This window comes from Mustela nigripes, chromosome 1 (genome assembly GCF_022355385.1).
Source record: "Mustela nigripes isolate SB6536 chromosome 1, MUSNIG.SB6536, whole genome shotgun sequence".
NCBI lineage: Eukaryota > Metazoa > Chordata > Mammalia > Carnivora > Mustelidae > Mustela > Mustela nigripes.
In genome coordinates, this window is record NC_081557.1 from 18,765,798 (window position 1) to 18,792,470 (window position 26,673).

At 49.2% G+C, this 26,673-nt stretch overlaps 1 protein-coding gene across 2 annotated transcripts in view; it reads left to right on the forward strand.

The window, feature by feature from the left end:
- Nucleotides 1-26,673, forward strand: part of PAMR1 (peptidase domain containing associated with muscle regeneration 1) — a 151,059-nt gene that overhangs the window by 53,286 nt on the left and 71,100 nt on the right. The gene's annotated exons all lie outside the window — the stretch shown is intronic.

Genomic DNA, 26,673 nt, shown 5'->3' on the forward strand with positions numbered 1-26,673 from the left:
GTGACTGTCCCACAGCTTGGCACCTACTATCTTATGCTGCTGTGTTCTAAATCCCACCCTTTTTCTTACTTTTTTCATTTACCATGGTTTTTGAGACCTAGCCCTATTCCTATCTGTAAACTATGAATTATTTGGCCAGTATATAGTACTTCATTATCTCTTTATACCAAATTCCCTAAACAGAGATAGGTGTCGGTTGCCTTCAGCAACGAACTCCCAATTCCTAGCCACCACCTCGTTCAAAGTATATCCTTGTACTTATTTTCTTCTGAAACGCAATCTATCCTGTTTTGTGTTTACTCAGATAGTCTCAGACATTAATTCATTGCTTGCTAAACTAGTATGTAAATTTCTCTTGATCAGATAATCATAGCATCCATCTTTTAGGGTGGTTGTAGGTATGGATGAAGCCATGTGTATGAGGTGTTTAGCACATTATCTGGCAAGCAGAAAATTCTCGATAGATGTTACAAGCCCTCCGAGCCTAGAACACATTAGGACTTTAATAACACCAATTACAATAATGAATGTTTAATTACCTCGGGTGATCAGGGGTCTCCTTCCTCATAAAATCAGGTCCCAGAACACTTGAAACATGAGTTATTCAGGAGGTAGAAATTAGGGTAGTCCTCATTAATCTTCCCAAATGATTCCCCTTTTACAGATGAGAAAACTGAAGCTCAGAGAGGTTATGCCTCTCGCTTGCGGGTCACTCAGCGTTGTTAGCCCAGCTCTGGGGCTCAAACCGTCGTCGAGCTCCAAAGCTTTTATTTTTAGCACTCTGCTGTATTGTGTGTGCTTAGATTATTACTATTTTAGTAACAACAGCTTTCATTTCCTCCCTGTGTGCATAGCCACAGAGAGTTTAAGGTTCTGTTAATTTAAGATTCTGCCAGTGTTTACCGAGACCTAATGTGTGCCAGGCCCGGCCGAGACCATTTTTGGGTCCATTCATGTAAATTGTTGAAAGATGCTCCCTCTGGGCAGGTAGAGCTGTGGGTCCCTGGTGTGGTCAGTAGAAGCGGGGCTGGATTCTGGCCACTGCCCGTCCCCTCCCCTGTGTGCAGTATGCACACTGCCCAAGTGTCCCGGGGCACTTGCCATGACACTGAACCTGCTCCCTCACGCCAGTCCTGTGGGGCAAGTGCAGTTTCCCTGGACAGACGGAGAGAGCGAGCTTCGGAGTTGGGGCGTTTCCAAGGCCGTGTGGTCTCAAGGTGCAGATCCCATGTCCAAATCAGAGTCAAATCCAGAGATGGATGACATGTAAAGCAGAGCGATCCAGGAGGGTCCCACTGTAGGAAGGGAAAAGAAGCACAGGAATCCCTGGGCAGAACCTGCCAGGTTTGACCCCTGGTGCTCGGGGGACCCTTGTGCTTTGCCGTGGCTGCCTCTCTGATGAGTGCTGGGATACGGTCCCCTATTCGGAAGCCTGGGGGAAGCAAGGTTCCCAGTGGCCCGAAGCCCTCTGGTGCATGATCACCAGCAGGCTGGTGGCTGTGGACTGTGAGTGCCTGGAGGGCGTTAGAAGGGGCCTCAGGCTTCAGCGCACACTGCTTCTTCTGCATGCAGAGTAGTAAACGTTCCTGCATTTGCAGAATGGTACATGCTCAGAAGGCTGGAAAGATCCTTCCAGGGCTGAGTGGAGCAAGACAGGCTGTTGGGGGTTGGGATCAGGAGGCTGGCCCCCAAGGAAACCAGAGGTCTCTTCATCTTCCTTGTCCTTCTGTGATTTTTCTAGTCCTTTGAAGACTGCGTTTACGATCTAAGAAGGTACTTCAATGTCCCCAAGTCAAATCAGGACCTCTAACTTTAGAATGCTCTACAAAATCACTCCCTTAAGGAGACGCCTGCACTCTGATATCTGTAGGAGCGTCGTTCACCGTGGCCAAGGTTGAGAACCAGCCTGAGTGTCTGCTGACAGATGAATGGATAAAGAAGATGTGTGATATATAATAGAACATTTGTTATGCAACCCTAAAAAGGAAGGAAATTCTGTCATTTTCCACAATGTGGGTGAACCTGGAAGGCATTATACGGAGTAAAATAAGCCAGAAAGACAGATAATGCATGGTATCATTGGTATGTGGAATCTTAAAAACAAAATTGTCAAACTCACAGAAAGGGGCCAGAGAATGGGAGAACTAGGGAGGAGCTGGTCGAGGGGACAAACTTTGAGTTACGAGATGAATAAGGTCCAAGGGTCTGAGGTACAATCTGGTAACCGTCGTTAATAAGGCTGTGTGATGTAACTGAACTTTGCTAAGGGAGTAGAACTTCAGTGTTCTCTCTCTCACAGACACGAAGATAAAATGTGAGGTGACAGATGTGTTAATGAACTCTGGGGGAGGCCTTTGGCAGGGACTGTGTATAGCCAATCATTGCGTTGTACACTTTAGGTACCGCGCAATTTTATGTGCCAGTCATTCCTCAGTAAGGCTGGGCAGGGCGGACTAAGATTGTTTTAAAGGACAGAAGGATTTTTCTGTCAGTGAAGGAGATGACTATTTGGGGGGTGGGTGGCTGCATTCTCAAGTTATTCTTTGTAGGTGTTCCTTCCCCCTAACGCTGGGGACATTTTTCCCTGCGCCAGGTGCTGGGAATATTATAGTAATATTTCCCGCTTTGATGGAGTTTACAGCTAAAGGGAGGCAGATTAATAAACAAGCATTTATAAGCCAGCATAAGAGCTAAAAGAGGCACATTACTGGGAGAATCAGAGAGGGCTTCCTGGAGGAAGCAGTATCTAACCTGAGCCCTGAAGGATGAGTAAAAGGTGGAATGGGGAGAGAGGGCGGCAGGGAGAAGATAGAGTCTGTGCAAAGGCCCAGATCAAGTCAAAGCCAGTGTTTGAGGGACAGAAGGGAAGGTTGGGAAACAGACTCCTGGGAGGGTTTTTTGTTTCTGGTTTTTGTTTTGTTTTTAGCTACATTCACGCATTTGCATTTCTTCTGGGGCAACAGGGGGCCTGTAAGGAATTTCAATAAGGATTAACCTGCTCTGAAGTTGAGAAAGACCTCTTGAGAAGGGTATGGGGGCGGAGCAGAGGCTTTGTGCAGGGAGGGCTGTAGAAGGCTGTCCAGGTGTGGAATTACTTAAGGAGACCTAGACGCGCAAGTCTCACGGCCCATGAAGAGAGAGGCCTTCCGCCCCAGGGCGTTGCCTCTGAATCTCTGAGAATCACCGTTCTCCTGGTGCTCCTGGCTCCTTCCCTTCCAGGAACCAGGGCCTGCCCCTTGCAGCTCATCTCTCCTCCCCACATCCTGTGGCCTCCAGACCCGTCCTACATATTTCTTCCTACTCCCTTTCCTTTCCCTTCTGACTCTCCTCTGATCTTCCTTGACCTCCTGGGCTGACACTGAGATAGAGCTGTTGGCTTCTTGGCAGGGGAGCCCAGGCCCTTTCCAGCGCTGACCTGGCACTTTCCCTTAGCTCAGCAGGACCAAGGCAGCCTCTTCTCTGGCCTGGGACCCAGCGGAGGGGCAGCGAAGGAGCTCTGGCTGCTGGAAGGTCTTGCAGTAGACTTTGAAGAAAGGGAGAGGACCTGATTCGGTCTCCTCCCGTGTCTCAGGGGTTCTCAACTGTGGCTGAAAGACAGAATGACCTTCTGGGGTCTTTTGTTTTGTTATTTATTTATTTATTTATTTATTTATTTCCTAAAGATTGTATTTATTTATTTGACAGACAGAGATCACAAGTAGGCAGAGGCAGGCAGAGAGAGAGAGGAAGAAGCAGGCTCCCCACGGAGCAGAGAGCCCGATGTGGGGCTCGATCCCAGGACCCCAGGATCATGACCTGAGCCGAAGGCAGAGGCTTTAACCCACTGAGCCACCCAGGCGCCCCTTGTTTTGTTTTTTAAAAAGGCCTGGTTTCCCACCTCTGAGATCCTGACTGTATTATCATGGGAAGAATTCAGACATCTGGAGTTTTAAAATTGCCCAGGTGAATAGCAGAGAAGACAGTTCTCTTAGCCTCACGTCTCAGAGTTACTAGGGCAGAATGTCAGCTCTGGCAGCTGTTTTGCTGGGCTTACCTTGAACAAATCACAGCCTCTCTGAGCTTTCTCGATTTCTTCCTCTGTACAAGGAAGTTAATAGAAACTACCCTGAAGATGGTTATGAATCTGCCCAAGTCAAGCATTTATGATGCTGGGCCCAGAGTTAGTGCCCAACGGTGAGCACTGACTGGTGGTTTTTCTTGTCATTTATGCCTTCCCGTTTTGCACTGTTCTTGCCCCCTAGGTCTTTCTCTGTCCTCAGCCACTGCCGTGTGAGTTAGGTGATCAGACGTCTGACACTCATTCGTGAGAGGAGATGTACTACGGGAAGGAGGAAAATGCAAGGTTAAAATTCTTGAAAATGACAAAATAGAATAGTTTATCTCCGGGGCCCCAGCTCCCCTTTCCTCTCCCTGTGCGTTCAGGTTTTAGACAGGATTTGAGGCCAGTGGAAGTCCAAGTACCAAGTAGCAAGTACCAAGTATGAAGAACTTCAGTACCGAAGGACCAAGCATGTATCCCCAAGGAAGACAGAGAATTCTTCTGGGAACTTCTCCTTCTTCATGGTTTCAATGCCTCATAAAATAAGGGTTTCCATAGCTTTCCTGCCACTGATCATGTCCCTTCTGGTGGCCTGTGTGTTCTTTTCCTATGGGTGGCCACTCAGCACCCCCCCCCAACTTCCATCTTCCTTTGGGTGTGACCAAGGCGGCCCATACCATCTAGCAGGGTGAGGGGAGGAGGGAGCCCTCCCAAGCAAGATAGCTCTGCAGAGAACCCTGTCCCTTTCCTCCGGCATCACAGGTACGCTGTGTGGGCACAGTAGAAATGTCAGCGGTGGAGAAAAAGGTCAGGAAAACTCACCCCTCCAGGAAAAAGAGCTCACAAAACACTTTTCTTAATGAGAAGAACAATAGGTTGCTATCCAAGTATTTGAGCCTCGGGGATAGGCAGTGGTGTTCTGAAGCCGCTGAAACGGAGCCCCAGAGACTGGCTCAGAGAGGCAAGTGACAGCTGATGGGAGAAGCCCACACATCGGGGCAGTTGTGACGGAACTCTAACCCAGAGCGTACTGGGCTCTCCATGAACAGAAAACAACAGTGCTCTCAAATACGAGCCCTAAATGGATTTGAACAGCAGCTCAGCTTCTGAAAGTGAAGCTATTTTACGAAGCAGTACGTTATCCCGAAGAATTTTTAAATGCCGTGACCACCTCTGGATGTCCTATGCATCAAATCACAGAATTCAGCAAACAGGAGTCGTCCCAGTGAGTGTCTGTGTCTTTTATTTAACCACAAATGCCTCACAGGGGCAGGCCTTCCAGATTGCAGGTGTGGATTTAATGGTGTGTCCTGGAGAACTGAATGATCACTTCACTACATAAAGAAGCTTTAATGCAAAATTAAAAACCCTCATGGCTTGGTATTAATCATTAGCAATTATAAAAAAATTATTATGCCTTCAACATTAATTTTTATTGTTTCCATTAAACTTTATTTAACAATGGTTAATTATTTCTGCTGAGCTAACCTGGCAATACAGTTAGTGAAATAAAAGAGGTCAAGTGCACAGTGTCAGACATTTAAATATGTAGAAGGGAGGGGCACCTGACTAGCTTAGGCAAAAGGGTTTGTGGCTCTTGGTCTTGGGGTTGTGGGTTCCAGCCCCATGTTGGGTGTAGAGATTACTAAAGTAATAATAAATCATCATTAACAACTTTCAAAAATAAATGAGTAAACACATAAACAAGAAATGTTCGTTTTCACTTTATCATGGGAAAATCATTATTTTTCCAAAAGATAAAAAAAATATTTTTGGAAAAAGCTTTTCCAAAAAAGGAACAGGAGCACCTGGGTGGACTGAATGAAAGTAGACTGAATGAAAGTAGAAAGTCAGTGAAGTGTCTTGACTCTTGATTTTTGGCTCAGGTCATGATCTCAGAGTCCTGGAATCAAGCCCTGCATCGGGCTTTGCGCCCGGCATGGAGTCTGCTTGAGACTGTCTCTCTGTCTGACCCTCCCGCTTGTGCTCGCCCTCTCTCTCTTTCTCTCTAAAATAAATAAATAAAATCTTTAAAAACAAACAAACAAAACCCCAAAAAGGAATAAAAATGGTACTAATCTAACGCCTAGTCTGTTCATCCAAGATTCACAGTACGCATGAGTTCGGGTCTGGATATGCACTGGTATCATCATTTTGATTGGTTTTGCCATGACCCGAGTGACCAATAACTTTAGCAGCGACTACAACTATTATTATAGATATTAATATTGGTAGCAATAGTGGTCACAGTGGTAGTTGGCATCATTTATTTTTACTTGCCCGGGATCCCCACCTCACTCATGCTTTTGGTAACATTGTTTTCCTTCAGATAGCTGTCCCTCCCTGCTGGATTTGGTCTTGGACGGGATGTGAGAATGTAATCCCTCCTTTGGTGGGTGACTCTAAGACGATGGCAGCAGCACTTTGAGGATACCATCATAAGTTCCTAGCGCTTTCATGGGGGCTCTCCTGAGTCCTGCTTCCTGCTTCCTTCTAAAAGCTTGATCATTCTCCTTGTTCTTTCATTCAGTCTACTATCTCAGAGCTAACCGTTATGTTTTCTGTTCTTTCTCCCCAGACGTGATTTGCTTTGCTTAGTGATCAAAGAACTCTGCATACTGGTTGGGAAGTAATATTAGGGAACGGAGCTCTGATTGTCGCTGTGATCATTTTCATAGTAGTCATAGCAGCAATACCCACCATTTACTTACTAAGTACTGTGTCCTGGGCACTATTCTAAGTAGTATCCCATTATGCCCTCATGACAACCGTAGGAAGTAGCAGATAGACACCATTTTCACCCCTTTTTGCAGACAAGGATGCTGGCTTGAGGTCCTAGCAGTTTACCTATAGCTAACCAGTGATGCCAGCAAGTGCGGCCTCTCCTACTCTGGCGGTCACACCTTCGATCCCGACATGGCTTTGCTATGGAAAGACTCAGATGGAAGTGCCCGGCAACGTGCTGATCGCCTTAATGATATCAATCACTTCTTCAGTTTTCGCAGAAATAATCCTGATGTCTCTGTATGAGTTGTGAGTACAGTACTACTGGCAAGGAAGCAGGGGCTCGGGCGGGTTTCGTGCCTTGTGCAGGGTCACTCAGCTGCTTGCATTCCAGAGCAAAGCCGCTGAGCGAGAAAGGTCGGAGCCCAATGGGAGCGGTATGAAGGAAAGGGGCAGGTCTGCCCAGACCTAACCTCACCCCCTCTTAGCAGAACAAAAGAACCTTTAGAAGATGTGGAGAACCAGGCTTGCCTTTACAAGAGTCCCGGGAGACTTCTGCGGAAAGGGAAAACTTCCTTGTACTGAGATAACTTTGAAACCTTCATTTCTAGGCCAGTTTTTTTTTTTTTTTCTCCTTTTCTTTCCTTCTATTTTTTCTTTTCTTTTTTGTTTCCTTTCTTCTTTGGGAATTCCAAGCCTGATTAGATCATGCTCTGGACTCAAGTCAGCCAAGGGCCGTGGTTTCAATCACTGTGATCCTGATGACCTTACAAGAACATCTTAAAAGGATAAATCTATTTGTTTTACACTGAGATAATGGAAAATAAAGCAAGCCCTGCCCCTCTCCAGCCGCCCTTGCTTGCCAAGTTGGTTTTCATAACATACTTTTACAGTTGATTTATCTCCTCTGAAAAAGGATACTTAAAAACTAAAAAATAGAGAAGGCTTCAGTAGTCCTTGTGCCAAAAACCATGGTGGAAGCCAAGAGCGTCTTCATCGTGTCCGTTACCAGAATTGGCAGGTCAGTGTGCTTCTAGACGTGGGAACAAAGACCCCTGAATTCCGCGGAGTCTGGGGAAACTTTCAGCAGCTGTATTTCTAGGGGAGTGAACGGTGTGGGGAGTGGCTGCAGGGCTGCTGGTTGGTCTGTCCCACTGACCCCAAATCTCACGGGCATTCTCAGGCCTCCACCCTGAGACTCCTAGCGCAGGTGGGATTGGAAACTTGACAGCCTTTTACAGCAGCGATTTCCAGGCCCGGACTACTTTGCACGCCTTTCAGAAGCACGAAAGGATGGGAATTGCCATTGACTTAATGTCTCTGTGCCTCACTCTCTTTTCTGTAAAGTGGGGGTAATTAAGCCCCCTGCTCAGGCTAGATAGGAGGATTGCATGACGTAACAATGCATGCATAGCGTGGGCACCCAGGGAATGGCGGGCTCTTACCGTCTCCCCCTCCCACCTGCTTCTGAGCGGAATCACTCTGCGTCCCCACTGGTCTGCCCCCATACAAGGGCCGTGGCCTACTCGGATCACCTCCACCTTCCCCCTGTGCTAATACTCTATTGCTCAAGGCCATTCCCCCCATCGTACAGGTGGAGAAAGAAACTTAGGCCCAGAGAGGTTGAGTGAGACTCGATCAAAGTCATGCAGTTAGTAAATCGAACCCTACTGCTATGCTTACATATTAGTTAATCTGTTGCTATTTTATCGTTATTAGTTATCTGTGTAACAAATGATCCCAAAACATAGCTTCTTAAAGCAACAAGCATGTTGATTGTGCATGACACATTTTCTGAGGATTAGGGATCTGGGAGCAGCTGGGGCGTATGGTTCTGGCTCAGGACCTCCCAGGAGGTCACAGTGGTGGTGTAGACCAGGCCTACTATCAACCAAACGCTTGGCCGGCCTGTGGAATCTACCTCCCTCACTTAAGTGGCTGCTGGCCAGAGGCCTCTGAGTTCCTTGCCCAGTGAGGTTCCCCAGAGGGTGGCTCTTGGCGTCCCCGAGAACGAGTGACCCAAGAGAGAAGGCAGATGGCAGCGTCTTTTGTAATCTGACCTCAGACTTGATAGAACATCAGTACTCTTGTGTGTTGTTGGCCACACAGCCCAAGACGAGTGCATGGTAAGGAGGGGACTGTGTGTGCACAGGCACAACTGCAGGGGGGGTGGGATCCGTGGACACCACGTTGGAACCTGGCCACCACCTCCCACTGACTACTATCTATAACAAGGACCAAAGTCCTTCTCTTGGTCCGCAGGGAGCCGTGTACCTCCCCGGCCTCACTGCCTCTTGCTTTCTGGGCTCCAGCTCCCCGTGGCCTCGCTCCTCACACATCCCATGTCCCTGCCCAGCCTGCCCCGGCCAGCGTTGTCCTTTCCACTTAGAACCCTGCTGTGCCACTCTGTTTCCGCGGTTTCTCTCCCTCCTTTACAGCTCAGCCAGCACGCCTCCAGGAAGCCCTCCCAGATGCCCCAGACTAGGTCTGATCTTCTGGTCATGTGCCCTATACTGGTAATAATTAAGTCCTAAATCGAAGTCATTCATTAATTGATAGTTACTGGAGCGGATGGTCTGCCGGGCCCTCCCTGGGTGACCAGCAGGGACCACAGGGCACAGAGTCAGGCCAACATTCCAGGTTTCTTCACTCAGAATCCTGGGTCCATAGTCTTCAGAGCCACTTTTTAATCCCTCTTCCTAGCAGGAGAAAAAGAGCCGTTTTGTACCATGTCCTCATACAAGGCTCTTTTCATTAGTTCTAAAAATAGAATCTTGCTGATTTTCCAGACTGAGCATTTAACCTATATTTCTGCTTCCCGGCCCCCTGTGTGGACCACAAGACAGCCCTTTCTTTACAGGATACTATTTTATTCCCTCACCAATTTGATTCTTGTCAGTAAGTACAGAGTTTTAGAAGTCCCCCGTGCTACTCTTTATCACAGGTTTTCTTTGGAGATCAAGTCCTGCTTCTAGAACACATTCAGGGGAGGGTTGGAGAGGAAAATTCTGTTTTTAGCCCATCTTATGGTTCGGCCCACTGGGCGAGCCACTTGGAGCGGAGCTTTTAGTCCTTTCCTCTCTAACTTAGAACGTGCACACTCCCACACACACTCAATCACACTCACTGACCACTTAAACTCACAAACTCAGTCTCACCCAGACATGCTCATACACCCTCACGGACTCACCCATACCCACACGCACACCCGCACATACATACCCACACACTCACTTTTACTCACACACACTCAACCAGTCATATACACTCTGATCACTCACACACTCACATAACCCTAACCCTAACCCATGCCCATGTACGCACCCAAATATACTCGCTCATTTATGCTCACACACTCACACGCTCTTACACTCACACTTCTACCCAGATACACGTTTATTCTCACACTCATCACACAGACACAACCACACCTACCCACACACTCACTTTTACTCACACTCTCCCCGCACTCACACACTTCATTCACACCCACACCCACACTTGCCCACCCAAACACGGTCTTTGGTTCACATATACACACTCACCTTCTCACACACTGACTCACACATACACTCACACACACACACCTTCACACTCCTTTGGTTTATTTGCTAGGATGGTGTGAATGGAAATCACAGAATCAGAGATAACGTGCACGTGTGCATTTCTCGGGGGGCGGGCAATGGGGATGTCTCGGCGGAGCCTAAGGCAGGTTTCAAACGCGTCTGTGGCTGTGGAGGGGAGACTCTCGGCCGGTGGAGTCTGCAGCAAGGCTCTCCCACCCCTCGCTGGGGGAAAGGGATGAATGGGAGGACGCCATGGGTCTGGGTCCCGGAAAAAGGAAGCTTCCAAGGCAAAGAATGAGGAACTGTTTGATCAAGACTCTGTGACCCTCAGGGGTGCCAGCAGGGCCTTTTGGAGGTCCGGGGGACCCTGTGTAACTCTTGAGTGGGGGAGGGGCCCATGAACTCCCTTCAGGAGGGAGTTGGCACTTGGAGGGCTGGCAGCTGGGGGAGTGGTGGCATGTTGCCCCCTTGTGCGGACCTTGGCATTGAACTAGTATCAACAGCAGCTCAGAGGCCACCGTGTGTGCTCTCAGGGGGCTTTGGATGTGGGCAGCATAGGGGAGTGCCGGGGGGGAGGAAGGAAAATCCCAGCTGCTGTGACCGGAGGCCTTGTGTGTCTGGGCTTACGCTTGGTGTGGGAACCCCTGGGAGCTGCGTCCAGGGGCACCCTGGGGCACGAGGCTGTGATCTCATGGGCTGATGTCTTCTTCTAGGGTCCTGTGGAGCAAAGAGCTGGGGATATGGGGCAACAGCTAGAATAGGTGACCTGTTTCTAGCCCCAGAGCAGGGAGACTTGAGAAACTCAGATTTGGGTAGAATAAAACCCTAAAGCGAGAGGCTGAAAGACACCTAGAGGTCATCCCTGCCCACGCCTCGCTAACCACTGAGGAAGCGGAGCCTGGGAGATAGGCGTGTTGTCCGAGGGCAGACGGCCGCGATGGAGATCTGCGTTCGAGCCTCACTGTCTCTCGCTGCCTGAGGAAGTGTGGGGAGCTTCTGTTTACCACTGTTACTGCCTCAAGACCACTGACACTGGGAGGGCTGGGCGGATGCCGGGAGGCCAAGAGGCCTCTGGGCTGGGGGCTCCGTGTCATGTGACTGGCGGGACAGAAGAAAGCAGCACGCCCATGACGTCTCCCCTGACGGCACGCGCAGGCCTCCCTCAAGGTCATTCCTGTGGTCTCCAGACCTGTGCTGACTTAGAGGATGGGGGCCCTGGGAGGCAGCACGGGAGAGGGGTCGGAGAAGGGAGGCGAAAGTCTTCAGCAGGGGCCGAGATGGCAGGCCTGGGGGAGGCCAGGGATGGAGGTCCATGGAGAAAGGTGAGCAGGTGCTAAAACAGTGATGAACCCAGTGGAGGGCGGTGACAAAGCGGGCCATTTCCCATGCCCCTCGAGGCTGGATTCCCTGAGTCTCAGAGGGCCTAACAGGCATCAGCCACGTGCTGAAAAATCCCATGTACCTAGAGAAGTGACCTCCCAGTCCAGCCTCAGGCTTACATTCCCGAGCCTTCCTCTGCTACGCATCCAGAGGGAGAGGGGAGGAGAGGAGAGGGGGCAACCAGAGGGAAGAAAGGGAGAGGAGAGGTGGAGAGTAAGGGGGAGAGGGGAGCAGACAAGGGGACATGTATAAGGGGACACACAGAAAGGGCAGACATGAGCCCTAAATTTCTTCCCGGGTGTAAGGAACCACAGACGCCCACTTCCAAGACCTTGGGGGGCCCATCGTTCAACAGCATCCAGCCGCCCACAGCAGGTGGGCCTCTCACCTGATTCCCATTACCGCTTCTGGCCTCTGGAAACCAGCATGATTTATGGGTCCCTCTGGGCTCGCAGCGAGACAGCCGCCCCTCACCCATCGTGTCCTGGCTGACCCCTTCTTGTTGCACGTGGCCCAGCAGGTGGATATGAATCTCTAATGACTGCAGACACCTGTGTTTCCCTGAGGCAGGGAAGACCAGACCCAGGCCATAGCCAGGAGGAAGAGCCCAGTGGAGGAACCAGGAGAGACAGACCTGTCGGAAGCATGACATGTCACAGAAAGTGTGGACCCTGTTCGATTTCATTAACCGTTTACATTTCCCTGGCTGCATTCCACTGGTCACCTGCCCAGACACGCAATTGGAAACACAAACCTTAAATGAGATCAGATTGTCCAATGAAATATGATAAGAAAAAAAAAATAGGGGGTGGCGGGGTGGGGGCTGTTGGGGGGACCTGGAGCCAAATCACAGGTAACTGGGCCCAGTCCAAGCAGGGAGACATCCTTGAGGAGCTCGGCGTCCGTGCAGCCCCTGCCCAGCCTGACTATCCTGAGGCTCCGGGAGGCCCACTGCGAAGGAGAACGGGTACGGCAGGTGTGCCGAGCCCCTGGCAGGCGCGCGTGGACTTGGGTTTATGGTGAGCCCCCACCAGGTCCCTCCCTGCTTCTAACCCCCTTGGAGAGTGGCATACTTCCTCCAATTATAATTCTGTTGCAGCCGCTGGACACCCAGGATTGAAAGTTCGGGGCTCAGCAGCGCAGAGGGAAGAGAAGACATCGTTACCAGTCCTACACTCCTCGAGATGCAGCAGGATTTGTGCTGCCCACCTCCAAGCTGCTTGGCAAAGAACAGCCCCTTCGTTCGTAGGAAGCGTGGTTCGAAATCCCGCTCAGTCAAGTCAGGCGGAGCTGATGGTGTCAGCTCTCGAGAGTGGGCAGTGCCCGGCGGCTGCCTCAGGGGAACGGCTGTCCCGGGGGTACCTTGTGACTCTCCTTGCCAGTCTGTTGACCAGAGCTTGTCCCTCTATTGGCGGTCTAGCCTACTCTCTAACCTTAGTGGAAGGAACTTCTTTGGGTCCCCACTCCTCAGACTTGGTACGCAGACCGGCGTCCTTGGGCTCGCTGGCACGATTTGGGTCCTTGTCAGACGTACAGGATCTCAGGTCCCCGTGCCACGCCTGCTGGATCAGAACAGCCCCATAGCAGGTGCGCAGCACCGGGCTTGTGAGCTAAGAGGCTGGACACCAGGAGGCGGCAGTGGTCGGGCCGGCTTTCTGCCGTGTGACCTCTGTCTCTACTACCCTGGTCATTCTGGTCACATGCCCGTCACACTCAGGTGACAAGAACGGTTAATGTGAGCTGGCTGAGTCATTTGAGCCTACTTGGCTATTCATTCAGTGCCTTCTCCACGGCGGCTGCTTTCTCGTCCACTGTGATCACATTTTCTGGTCAGGCTTGGCGCCTGTCCCCGTGTGCCCACCCAGACGCCTCTGTCCCACACCTGCTGGGGTCCACTCACTCAGTCCTTTGATGGCAGGCTCCCTATTAGCCCACAAAGCCATTTGCCACTGTCCTCGAGTCTGCATGTGTTCTCATGTCTGGCCACTTCCTCAGACAGTGGGTGCACCTCTCAAAGCTCCTCCTGTTGGAAAGATTTTCCCTCAGGCCTGTGGTTCAAGTCCACTCCGTGCCGGCTGTGACATACCCACCATTTCGTTTCAGCTAGTGCTCACATCCCAAGACGTCCCATCTGTAAACCCAGCTTGGACATTGGGAGTTGGGAGCCCCGCCCCTCACCATCTGGTCCTAGGGCAACCGTGGGGGTGGCCCAGCAGTCTGGAATTCCTGGTCATGAACTGATGTCCCTGGCCCTGCTTGGGACCCATTCTGGAGGTACTGTTTCCATCTCCAAATGGCTGCTATGGGCCTGGGTACGTTGATGGCATGGAGGGTCCGACAGAACTCAGCTTATGACGGGCAGTTCCATACTCCCGGTTACTTGATCCCCAGAATCAAACATCCCCTCTCCACCAGCGTTCAGCAACACTCTGGGATCTGTGCCTCAAAACACAAATGCTGTAGGTGAAATAGCCTCGGTCCAGAACCCCCGGGGGCCTATGTTGTGCTTCTCCCACTGGGGCTTGATGTGAGATCCCTCCTGCACCCCCCACCCCCACCGGCGACCCTCCAACACCAGATGGCCTGGCCTATCACACACTCCAAGTGACAGAGCTACCTACATCTTGGCCTTCAGTTCCCCTTCTTGCTCCAGGCCCCAGGCAAAGCTGGCCACCTTTCAGATTTCCTGGTAGACAGACTGGAGGACTATTGTCGGATGTGGAAGGTGCTGCCCCCAGAACATGACCCAAAGAAGCCCGGCAGACCCCCGTGCCTCATTCTGGGTGGTAAGGGATGAAAATTGCAGCAATTTGCCTTGTACTTTGGACAGTATTTCTCAGCATGTCCCTGATCTCTGGACCGCTGAAAACATGATCCATGTGCTGTACCCCTGTGTCTTCATAGGTCTTCTCTCTCACCCTCCGAGGTGACTTACATTGCACTAGCCATCTCGTCCTCTCTGTGCTCTGTCATTAATGTAGTGGATCAGTGTGATAGTTCTACGGGATGTCCAGATGGTCCAGACTTCTGACTCTGTTGTGACAGCAGGAAATTAACATAAGCCCAGGACAGGACTGTAAATGCGTATTATTGGCCATTTTACGCAAATGTAAATTGTTGCTGATGTCTCTGCTCTGATCAAGATAGAAAAGGACTCGTTGGCTGCCTGTGTTCACTGGCTCTAGTAAAGATAGCCTAACAAGGCCGCCATTGTTGGAACTACTTCTTGGCTGAGTTTGTGATCGTCTGTAGTCCTTCTACAGCATCCATCTGGCTTCTGCAGGGACCTGACTGGCGAATTAAATTGAGATCGGGAGATATGAGAAAGAGGGCCACTCCTGCAGTCATTAAGATCTTTAAGGCTGGCGCTAATCTCTGCCACCCCCCCAGAATGTGATACTGGTTTTGATTCACCATCTTAGGGAGCGGAACGCAGTTTCAGAGGCTTTTACGCGGCTTTTCTATTATGGTGGGCCAGTGATCCCACGTAGGTGTTTAATAGCTGAGTATGGCAATCCCAAAGATGTGTTTGGAGGCCAGGAACAGGACCACGGGCTGGGTCCATGGACCTACTGGACCCGCTGTAGGCTGGCTTTTGGTCAGGATTCACTTCACTGACTTGCTTCCCTGTGCCCCAGACAGGGGGCAGTGATGAAATTTCAGGTCTCCCAGAATTGCTGCCTCTCGGACTGTGTCCAGTAATCCTCGAAATGTACCAGTCTTTCCCTTTACTCGGCCCACGGTCATCTGAGTGAACGACTGTATGACTTTTGGGGGAAAGATCGAGGGGATCATTATAGTATCTACTTGCCATGGTATCGCTGATGTACGTCACTTAAAAAAAAACATTTATATATTTATTTACCTGAGGGCGAGAGTAGTGAGAGACAGCAAGAGAGAGGAGCCGAGGGAGAGGGAGAAGTTGGCTCCCCACTGAGCAGGGAGCCTGACTCAAGGCTCCATCCCAGGACCCTGAGATCACCACCTGAGCTGAAGGCAGACGCTTAACCAATGGAGCCACCTAGCACCCCTGATGTACTTCCTTTTAGGGAACCATCCAGAATAGGTTCTGGGCATGAAAACTGTCTCAGATCCAGGACTTGAGCAAGGGTCATGACTTCCTTCTGGAGCAACTACCCTCAGCTTCTTGCTCATCCACTTTTTCTTTCTTTCTTTCTTTCTTTCTTTCTTTCTTTCTTTCTTTCTTTCTTTCTTTTTTTTAGATTTATTTATTAGAGGGGTGGGGGAGAGAAAATGCACAGAGGGAGGGGCAGAGGTAGAGGGAAAGAGAGAATCCCTCCCCACCCCACCCCGAGCATGGAGCCTGATGCAGGGGTCGATCCCACAACCCTGAGATCATGACCTGAGCTGTAATGAAGAGGCAAATGCTTAACCAACTGAGCCACCCAGGTGCCCCTCCATTCTTGCTTTTTTTTTTTTTTAAGATTAAAAAAATTTTTTTTAAAAGATTTTATTTATATGATAGAGAGAGAGAGAGAGAGAGATCACAAGTAGGGAGAGAGGTAGGCGAGAGGGTGGGGGAGCAGGCTCCCTGCTGAGCAGAAAGCCGGATGCAGGGCTCGGTCCCAGGACCCTGAGATTGTGACCTGAGCCGAAGGCAGAGGCTTAACCCGCTGAGCCACCCAGGCACACCTCCATTCTTGCTTTTCCGATTGTGTATATTAAGTAGCACCCTTGTCTGCTTGTCTGCTTTGTCCCTAGGGATACCACATTCTGCAACTCCACAACTTCTTGTGGGTCAAGCCCCTTGGTTGCCCCTTCCGTTTAGTTAGCTGTGATGACAAATTGGGGGCTGCCTCCTTTCCAGTGATTCAACACCATCACCTGGAATCTGTTGCTTTGGGGTATCCTCATTCCCATTGCCCTCAGTAAGCCTGGTTCTGTGACCTGTTTCCTAGAGTCAACCCTAGACTGTGGCAGAAAGCCACCGCTACATGTCTAGTGATGCCAGCCCCCATCCTGTCAGGACATTTCTAATGGCCTTGGTGAATGGTGTGTTCCCTTAGTCCTTCCATTGGCCAGAATCTCTAATGTGTCTTTTCTCTTCGTCCAGTATATCCTACCCAACACGCCTCACACCCTGAGCTGTTTAATTCCACTATTCTCCTGTGGCATGTCAGGCATTACCACTTTGGTCATCATGGGCTAATATTTTCTCCAGCTTTCTAAGACTTACCTAGCAGCAGGTTTGCCCATAGCCAGGGGTTCTCGCCAGGGCGTTAAATCCCATGACCCTGAAGAGTACCCCCAAGTAAATGAACTTTTGCGTATCTTTTCATATGTTCTGTACTCCTCCATCAAGCACCCCCAAAATCCAATCCCATGGGTCCCGCCCTAACTCCTGTGGCTACATGCTAACTCATTCTTACAGCTCCACTGGGGTTTGCCTTTCTCTTTCTTTATCAGACGCATCACTTCCTAAACTGAGAATTAAATCTAGTTATTGATCTGGCAGTCGGGACAGGTCTGGAGGCAAAGTGTTGAGGAAGACACCTGTTCTCTTGCAGTAGGGAGGCCTATGGTCCATCTTCTCCCAGGAAGGAGTTCTGGCTTTTATTAGGGACAGGTGAGCCATGTCCGTAGACTTGGAGGAGTCAGGGGCACCTTTGGGGCATCCTTCCAGATGACTCTGTCTTAGGTTTAAGAGTTCATGTCTTTCCTGCCAAAGCACAGTAGATCAACTTGGACGAAGCATTCGACACTCTTTGAAGCTTGGTGATTATAAATATTAGAACCCGAGTGTGTCCACTCTCCTGCAGGAGCTACCAAAGGGGACCACTGTCTTTCATATGTAGTTTTTGTCTGTTAATTGTTCTTTGTTTCTCCTTCTCCCTCTGTAGGGATTCAGTTCAGCTCAGTAACCAGCTCTTTCCGTTGTCCTTAAATGTGTTACTCCCCCACAGTGTTCCAAGGCCTGAATCATCACCCCAGCCAGGCATTCTCCCCCACCAGGATGTTCCTTGAAGTAAGCCCCTGTGGACTTTTCAGCAATTGGATTGCCGCCTTGTGCCAGGAATCATCCATGCCCCAAATACCATTTGGAGTGGAGCGTTCCTTGCCGGCCAGTGTGGTGAGCCATGCAGAGCCCACACCCTGCCTCACCACCTCTTCTTGTTGATCAGTCCTGGTACCAGTTGTGTGGGTCAGTTCTCTAAGAGGCAGAAAGCAAGCAGAATTAGAAGTGTAAAACAAATGGTTGGTGGTAAGGCCTGTGAATGGGGGAGGGGGTTCAGAGTAGGCAGGGAGAGCCTTGGGGCTACACTGCAGGTCTGGCACTGAAAGGCAAGGGGAAACAAAGATTGAGTAGGATGCGACTGCGACTGACCTGGTTGGGGCCTGGATGAGAGCCTCAGCCTGGCACAGTGCTCAGGATCTTTTGGCCAGCCTGGTAGGGAGCATTAGGGCAAATACTGCCTACAGAGAAACCCTACATTGGGTAGAAATGGCTAGATCCCATACCCTCATGGGCCGAAGGCTGGCTGGGAAGACCATGGCTTCAATTCAGATGCCAGAATCAGGTCATTTTGGGGTAGGCTTCAGAGGGTCCGCTCATATCCCCAAATTAAACAAGAATCAATATGTGTGTATTTTCCTAGGACCCGTAGCTTTTCCCTAAGTTCTCAAAGGATTTTTAATGCCCAGAAGCTGATGTGACTATTGTTAATCAAGCTTCACTTGATCACACCAATATCTCTCCTGGCCCCTTTCCTATGCCCCCTTTCTAAGTATGGGTTGTGTCCTTGTGCACCAGCCACCCTGGCTTTCTTTGAGCTCCTCAAGCGTGCTAAGCTCATTCCCACTCAGAGCCTTTGCCTTAGCTGTTTCCCCCGCTTTCTTCAGATGCTCCCATGGCGCTTTACGTCGAGCTCAGTGGACAGGTCACCTTCTCAAGGAGGCTTGCACTCCACAAACTACACTTCCTTCCATAGTCACTCTGCCGCACTTCTCCATTTCATCTCTAGCATGGCACTCTGGCCCTCTGATTTTCCCTCTTTGTTGGTTATGTCTTTGCCCCGTGGTATGGAAACCCCATGAAAAGAGGAAGCATTCAGTCTTGCTCACCAAGTTATTCCTGTTTCCTAGAATGTGCTCAACACATAGGAGACACTCAACAGATTTTTCTAGATTGAAGAATAATTGTTTGTCTTCTCTACCCATCAGAAAATATTATCCTGGATTCCTCTCATACATCTCCCTATTACTCCTTCATAGACCATAAGATAGAGATACCCTTATCAACAATTCAGACATACGAAAAACTTTCAGAAGATAAAAGGTATCTGTGGATTCTCCTTAAAGATAAACCGATTTTAACATTGTGCTTTAATTTCTTCATATTTTTCCTTGGCTTCCTTTATTTTTTAGCTAAAATTGCTAAAAAATATTTTGTGACGCCCTTCGTTTTCAACTTTTTTTGAAGGTAGCGTATGTCACTACTCTTGTATGTTCTAACAGGTTAATGATAGGCATTTGCATTCCTAAACAATATATGCTATTTTTATGTGTTCTGAGATTTTACATAAGTGCTTGCCTGCCAGATGCATCTCCTGGTGATTCAGCCCTGGGTATTAAACGTTGTTGCGTCACAGAATTAAATAACACTGAAGCCACCACACTTGTGGGACTTATTGCTAGACAAGGTCATAAAATGTCCTATTGTTTAAGCTGTGTGCATTGGGTTTGTTGTTCTGTGCAGCTAAACACCTCTGTGATCATCTCATTCTGGGGACATGTTTCACTGGAGCTCACTCACGCTGGCTAGCAGGTGTACCGGGATACAGATGGATTGCCCAATTCTGAAACCTCTTGTATTTGTAACTGACTGCTGTGTAACAAATTCAGCAGCGTAAGACTCCACGATTTATGATCTCCTCCGGTGTCTGAGGCTCATGAGTCTGGGAGCTGCCCAGCTTGGGGGGAGGGTGTTCTGGCAAGGAGGGCTGTCTTGAGGTTGCCATCGGGTTGCCCGCTGGGGCTGCGGCCATTGGGAGGGCTGAACAGTCTGCTTCCAAGCTCATTCACACCACTGTTGCCTGAGAGTTTCGGTTCCTTCGCACGTGAGACTCTCTGGAGGGCTGCTCGCACAACACGACAGCTGGCTTCTCCCAGAGCAAGTGATTGGGGAGCAAGAACCGGGGGTGCTCCTCCAGCACACCCCCATATCCACGTGGTCATGAGCTGGAAGTCACCTCTGACAGCTCTCTCACCGTTATTCCCACATACATGAGAATCACGGATCCTATCTGGTCGACTTCCACAGCGCCTCTCATGTCTGCCACTGGTGCAGGATGTAGGCAGAGAGAGCTGAGTCTGATGTGCAAATCTGACACAGTCACTGGTCCTCGAACTGGTTCCCATCACCCTGAGAATAAAGTTCATGGTTTTCAAGGCCAGCCTACATCTCTAGCCTCTGTATTATGGGCTCCTCTTCAGCCCTTGTCCTCTCCTCTTCCTACCCTCCATTTTTCTTTAGGTCTGAAGCTCCATGTCATGCCCTTAGGGAAACATTTCTGACCCTCTACCCCACCAGTTACATGCTTCTAGAATGTTCCTTCCTCACACATGTTGCTCTTCACATTTGCTCAGTGTCCCATTGCTTTCTGGTCTATACATCCACAAGGTGAGGCCCCACACAAGTTTTATTCAGAACTGTATTTCAAGGACCTGAAGTGAGGATGGATACGTAGCAGACGTGCAGTAAATTGAACCGAGTAAGTGAGCAAATGATTTTTATCTGGTTAAGCATTTGTGCTTCCTTCTTGGCTTCCTTCGGTGGAAGAAGTCAAGTTGCTTTACATGCAAATTCTACTAATCCCAGTGAAAAATGTAGCAAGACTGAACCAGACACTCAATGCAAGGGACCCTCCTTCCTGGGTTTCTCTGGGTCCCTTGACAAAGACTGTCTCCTTAACCAAACTTGAGTCAGGCTTCTCTAAGCTCCCCCTCCTTTTTTTTCCCTATTAGACCCCATCTTGAGTCTTATCCTCAAGAGCAAGAATCCCAATTTAGTGAGAATCTCCCATCATCAGTATCTGATCAGCCTGGCCTGCTTTCAGCAAGAATCCTGTCAAATCGTTTTGTCAGAATCTTCCCCTTCCTCCTCAGTTTCCTTTTGGTAATTCTCCCTCAGCGGATCCCTACCCTGTTCCGTAGCTCTATTTCCAGACTTTTCCTTGTTGTTAACCCTGATCTCTCCCTACTTCAAGGCTCCATTGCACTGGTCTCTTGAGTAAAGTCTTCCTCGCTGTCTTTAAACAACTGTCAGGATAAATTTTCCTTTAACGCTTGCCCCGGGTCCATTCAGGACAGGCCTCTCAACTTGTCTTCAAACAAGAGCACACGCTGTCCCTTGACCTCCAACGAGCAGCATAAATACAAGGCAATCTATTTTTCAGACATGAATTTGTTTCAAATTAATTTAGGACCATAACCTGACGAGACCTAAAGGAAATGGTAGCTGTTTAATTTCAGTTGAACATCTGAAGGGAGGATTTTTTGAAGGCTCTTAAGATTTGGTGTCCATACATAGTTAAAGTAGTCCACAGTGATCGAACTACCATTATGTATGCCAGCCTCTTTTAATCTTCTCACCAAAATGATAAGGTAGCTATTACCTCCTTTTTCACAGATGAGAGAAAACTACGGCTCTGAGGGGCCGGAGAACTTGCCCAAGTTTCCCTAGCCAATAGTAGTAGAGTCTTGATGCATACCGGGGTCTGGTGACTACACTGCCTTTTTTGTGTCACGGTACCCTGCCCTGTGGCCTTCCCTTAGAGTTATTCTACTTTTGTTCCCTTCTTCACTCAGAATGGCTCAACTTTACATAATTTTTGAGCCAGCCACTTGGACTGTGGTCAGAGTGCATTTTTTTTTTTAAAGATTTATTTACTTATTTTTAGAGACAGAGAGTGCACATGGTGGGAGGGGCAGGGGGAGACAATCCGGAAGCTGACTCCCCTCTGAGCGCAGAGCCAGATGCCCGGGGCTTGATCCCAGGACCCCAGAGATCATGACCTGAGCCGAAACGAGGAGTCCACCTCTTAACCGACTAAGCCACTCCAGCGCCCCTGTGGTCAGAATTTGTGCCAGTTTTCTTTATAAAGCTTTGCCGTTCAGTTGCATAGGCAACAACTGTTTTTTTTTTTTTTTAAATTGCTTTATAAACACACATATGGAAGTCAAGAAGAGGTTTCCCCAAGTGATTCAGGAGCACTTTGATTCTGAAGGAGGGAAGCTCCCCAGCTTTCTGCAAGGAGCATGAAGAATGACCTAGAGCAGGAAGAATGTGGCCAGAGAGAGAACTGCAGATGAACCGACCCCCTAGGGAGCCTGGCTCTCTCTGGGAAACAGTGGAGCCGGGGCCAGACCTGGAGACAGAGCGTCATTGCTCCTTGTGTAGGTGAATAGCCGGGATTCATTAGCGCTGGAGACTTCCATGGTGGACAAGTTCTAGCAGGCTCCGGGGGATGGGCCCTTTGTCTTTCCTGCAGACCTACCCCTCTCCGTTTCAGGTCCTGGTTGACTTGAATTTTTGTGTTTTGCACAGCTGATGAAAACTAAACTTAATTACCCATTAGGCTGAGATGTTTCTATCAGGTTTGCCGACCCGTCTGCCCCAATGGCAGACTGGGGCGCTGTTGGTGCACAAGACAGCCTTCCCTGCTGTTTCCTCCTGTGTGCTCACAGGCGAGCAGCCTCCCGGGTGGGACAGAAGAAGGGACAGGTTTTGCTGGAGTGCCTCATCCTTTTGAGTGAAAATGAGTGGGTATTGTGACTTGTCGTGAAATGGGTGACTTCATCTACTACAGCCAGCTGTTGATTTCTGAGTGCTGATGGTAAGCAGAGAATTTTTAATTCCAGGTATCATCCCCTACTTCTCAGCACGGCACTTGGCCCTTTTCACCCACAGCTTTCTGGTGATTTATTTCTGCCAGAGGTGGGGGTCCAAGAGAAGGGCAGGAGGGGGGGGCAAAGGGTAATAAAAATGGCCAACATTTACTGAGTACTTGGTGTGTTATAGGCACTGCTCTGAGTGCTTGACTCCAACTCTCTGGGGGCAGGCTCCATTATTCTTCCCACTTAACAGATGAGGAAACTGAGGCCATCATGGGTGAGATTACCTGCCCAGGTGTACACGGTTAGTAAGTGCTCCAGCTCCATTCATCAGGAGCCTGTGCGGTCCAAAGCAAGTGCGTTTAAGGCAGAAATGGTGGGGGAACGTCAGGGGGAGGGCCAGTCCTTCAAATATCCACTGTGCAGTTTGTAGCCTAAACATAACCTCTGTGCATACAAAGCCACTTTCCCCAAATCCAATGAATATTTTGTCAACTTCTCAATGTCAACTTATGAACACCAGTGATTGAAAATAAGTTGGGAGTTTGCAGATCCTTTTGAGACTTTGAAGAAGGCTATGGCTCCCTCTTACTCCAAAAACAATGCATGCAGGATTTTGTGTATAATTTGCGGAGGTTTAAAAACCCTCCAAAAACTCCCTCCCGAGAGACCCCATGCTATCCAGGTTAAGAACCTCTGATTTAGAACAATACTCAACTCTATCGATATGAGAAATTGAGTTGATTATAATGGGAAGAGAGGAGACTAAACTTGTGTAGGAAAATCGAAGTTTGTGTAGGGCCGTTTGGCCTCGGGCAAACTCCCAACTTTCCTGTGTTGTAGTCATGACCTCCCTCTCCCTCTGTAAGCCTGGGTTTATTGTGAAGTTCAACAAGGTAATATTGGATCAGGGCTTTGTGTTCCCCAGAGAAATATGTTCTGCTTCTTTTTGAGAATTCCTTTCGAGACTCTGTAGCCCTAGGAAATTCGTAAACCCAAATTAGACAGCAAATGAGCAGGGAACAATTATACTACTGTGGGCATTCCAGAAAGAGGAGTGAGGGGCTGTTTCCAGGTTCCTGAGCCTGGAGGAACAAAGACCTGGCGCTGGGGACTTCTTTACGTTTATCACCTAGAGTCCCAGCCTGGTGGGGTATAGTTGCTGTAGGAATGAGGCTGCTGGGTGATCTGTTTTGATAAGTGGCTGAGTATGTGTGTGAGGGGGGGGTGGGGTCGGGGGTGGGGGGTGGGGGGATGGAGATGAGGGAAGAAGGAAGTGGTAATGTCAGCTGATGGGAGGAACAGACTCCTGAGAGGCTCTAAGACCTCAGTATTTGGAAACTAAGTCACCACATCCCCAGGCCCATCACCAAAGGACTAGGGCTGTTTGGCCAGCAATAAAATGAACCTCCCCTCTTCTCACCTCTGACCTCCACCCCGCAGATATGTTGCCCTTTGGTATTTTCCTGCCTTTTAGAGGCTATTCTTTGTGCTAATTTTAATCGGTTTTCACCTGGATAGGGGAGTTGAGGGTGAGGAAGAAGGCCCGTGTCAGGCCATAGCGTCAGACTCAGGCCCATAGTACATATAATAATATTTATTGAGCATTTAGTATGAGTTAGGCAGTGTGCTGAGGGCCCTGTTAGGTACATAGTCTCCTTAAATTCTCCTGTCTCAAAGTTTGATGATTATTTCCATTTTACAGATGAGAAAACTGAGATTGAGAGCGTTAGTTAGCTTGGTTTAGGTCACTGTATTGGGAAAAAACAAAACAAAAAACAAAAAACAGACCAAAAAACCTCCCCAAGCCCCTGTCCTTCTTTCTCCTGGCGTATCCCATACTCTCCTATTTCTACCCCACTCACTTCGGACACTTCTGATATGTGTGACCCCCCCCCCCCCCCCACCAAGCAAGTCTTTAACGCCAGCTGGGTGTCCTACAGTTGTACTCAATTCTGACAGTTCCTGGAGAGGATGTCACATCCCACAGGTCAAGGGCTCCGTCCTACAAGACTGTCCCACTTCAGATACCAACTTCAAGTACGAGGTCCTCAAGTTACCCACTTGGCTACAATGCAGAGGGTCCCGTGACATCCTCCCCCTTGGATTCAGTGACTTGCTTGAAGGGCTCACAGAGCTCAGGGAATCTCTTACACTTGCCAGTTCATTAAAGGAGGTGATGAAGGATACAAATAAAGAGCCAGATGAAGAGATACATAGGGGAGGTCTGACAGTCCCACGCTTCTACCCCCATGGAGTTGGGCTACATCATCCCACTGATACATGGAACGTGGAAGCTCTCCAAACCTTATACTATTGGGATTTTTAGGGAGGCTTCCTCACTGGAGACATTACTCACCATTAATTCCATTTTTAGCCTTGCTCCCTTCTCAAGAGAATGGGGGCGGGGGTAGGGCTAAAAATTCCAAGCTTCTAATGACTTGGACTTTCTATTGACCAGCCCCAACCAGGAGCCCACCTGGAGTCACCTCATTAGGACAAAGACACTTGTATCACCCGGGAAGTAGAAGGGTGTCAGGAGCTCAGTGCCAGGAACTGGAGGCAGAGACCAGCATATATCTTCTCTGATCTCACAGTCATAGAGTCAGAAAGTGGTGAATCGCAGCTTTGAATACCGGTCCTTGATGGCCGAGTTCTAGCTCACAGTCACTTCGCTGAGACGGTTGAGATTCAGGAATTTCTTTCTGAGAGGAGCACCTGTGCCAGGCCCCTGCCTATCCAGTCTGTCCTGAGCCCTGGCGGTTCTACCTTCCCTAAGTCTCTCCCACTGTTTTCCCCTTCCACTCCATTGCTTACTGCTCAGGCTGCTGTCAACGGTCTCAGGGGTGCTCTTGGTGCCAGCCTTGGCCTCCTCCATCCCCCGGTCTGGATGCCAACGTGACTTTTCTTCCTAGATCTTTGCTTTGGGCCCAGAACACGCTGCTCCTAGACTACCAGAGCCCCTCATTCCAAGACAGAGTAAAACCCAGTGTAACCACTTGTTTCCTCTTTTCCTGCCCTCTGCCACATCCAAACTGTACATATTATCTATCCTCTTGCGTTGGCTTTTGTTCTGATACTTACATTCTTCTCAAAGCTGTTTAAAATGCGTTTTAATGGTACACGCTGCCATGGATCCTTTGGGAACAAGAATACACATAAAATTGTAATATACACAGGTAAATACTCATCATTTCCCAGTGGCACTGGCCCAATTCAGTCCTTCCTCCTAGAAAGGCCTCCTCACACCCTTCCCTGGATTGAGATCCCCTCTCTCAGGCTCCAGGTGAAGCTTCCCCAGTATAGGTAAATTTCCCACTGCCCCAGGCCTGAATATCATCCACTTCTCCCAACTTTTGTTCTTCATTGGACAGTACAAACTGGGACCAAGCATGGCCTGAAACCCTGGCACTTCCCTGAGTTAGACCTGGCTGTGAACTCTGCTCTGGCACTTCCTGCTGAGGGACCTTGAGCAAGTCACTTCATCTCTGAGTCTGTTTCAGTGTGGAAAATACCGTCACTGAACGTGTACCTGTGATTAAATGCCATAGTCACAGCATCCTAAGATGTGGTAGAGACTGGTGGCTAGGATGATAGAACTTAGATCTGGATTCAAACCCTGGCTCTACTACTTACTTACACGGAGACCGTGGATGAACTATTGAAAGCTCAGTGACTCCGTTTCCCTATCTGTAAAATGGAGATGATAGCGGTTTATTATGAGGACTAAATGAGTTGATGCATGTAAGATACCTAAATGCCTGGCACAGAGAAACTGATTTTAAAAAATTGGCTATTATCTTGTAAAGCATCCTTTCTTGTTATTCAAGATTCCATTTGCTGTCCCTATGCCTAGATGGTCACAACAGAGGCAGTGGCTTATGTGTTCTTTTATCCCTAATACTCTGCTTGGCATGTGCACAGGATCTATTTATGCTGCTGACCACACCATGATGGGCATCACGGGAAGATGCCTACAGATGCAAAGAGGAGGGTTTCCAAATTGTGCTCACCTGGATTAGATGCTTGAGGTGGAAGGAGTGGAGGGTTAGTTCCCTCCTCCTCCCCACTCCAGCCGCGCCCACCCAAGCAAGACCTTAAGAGCCTCAG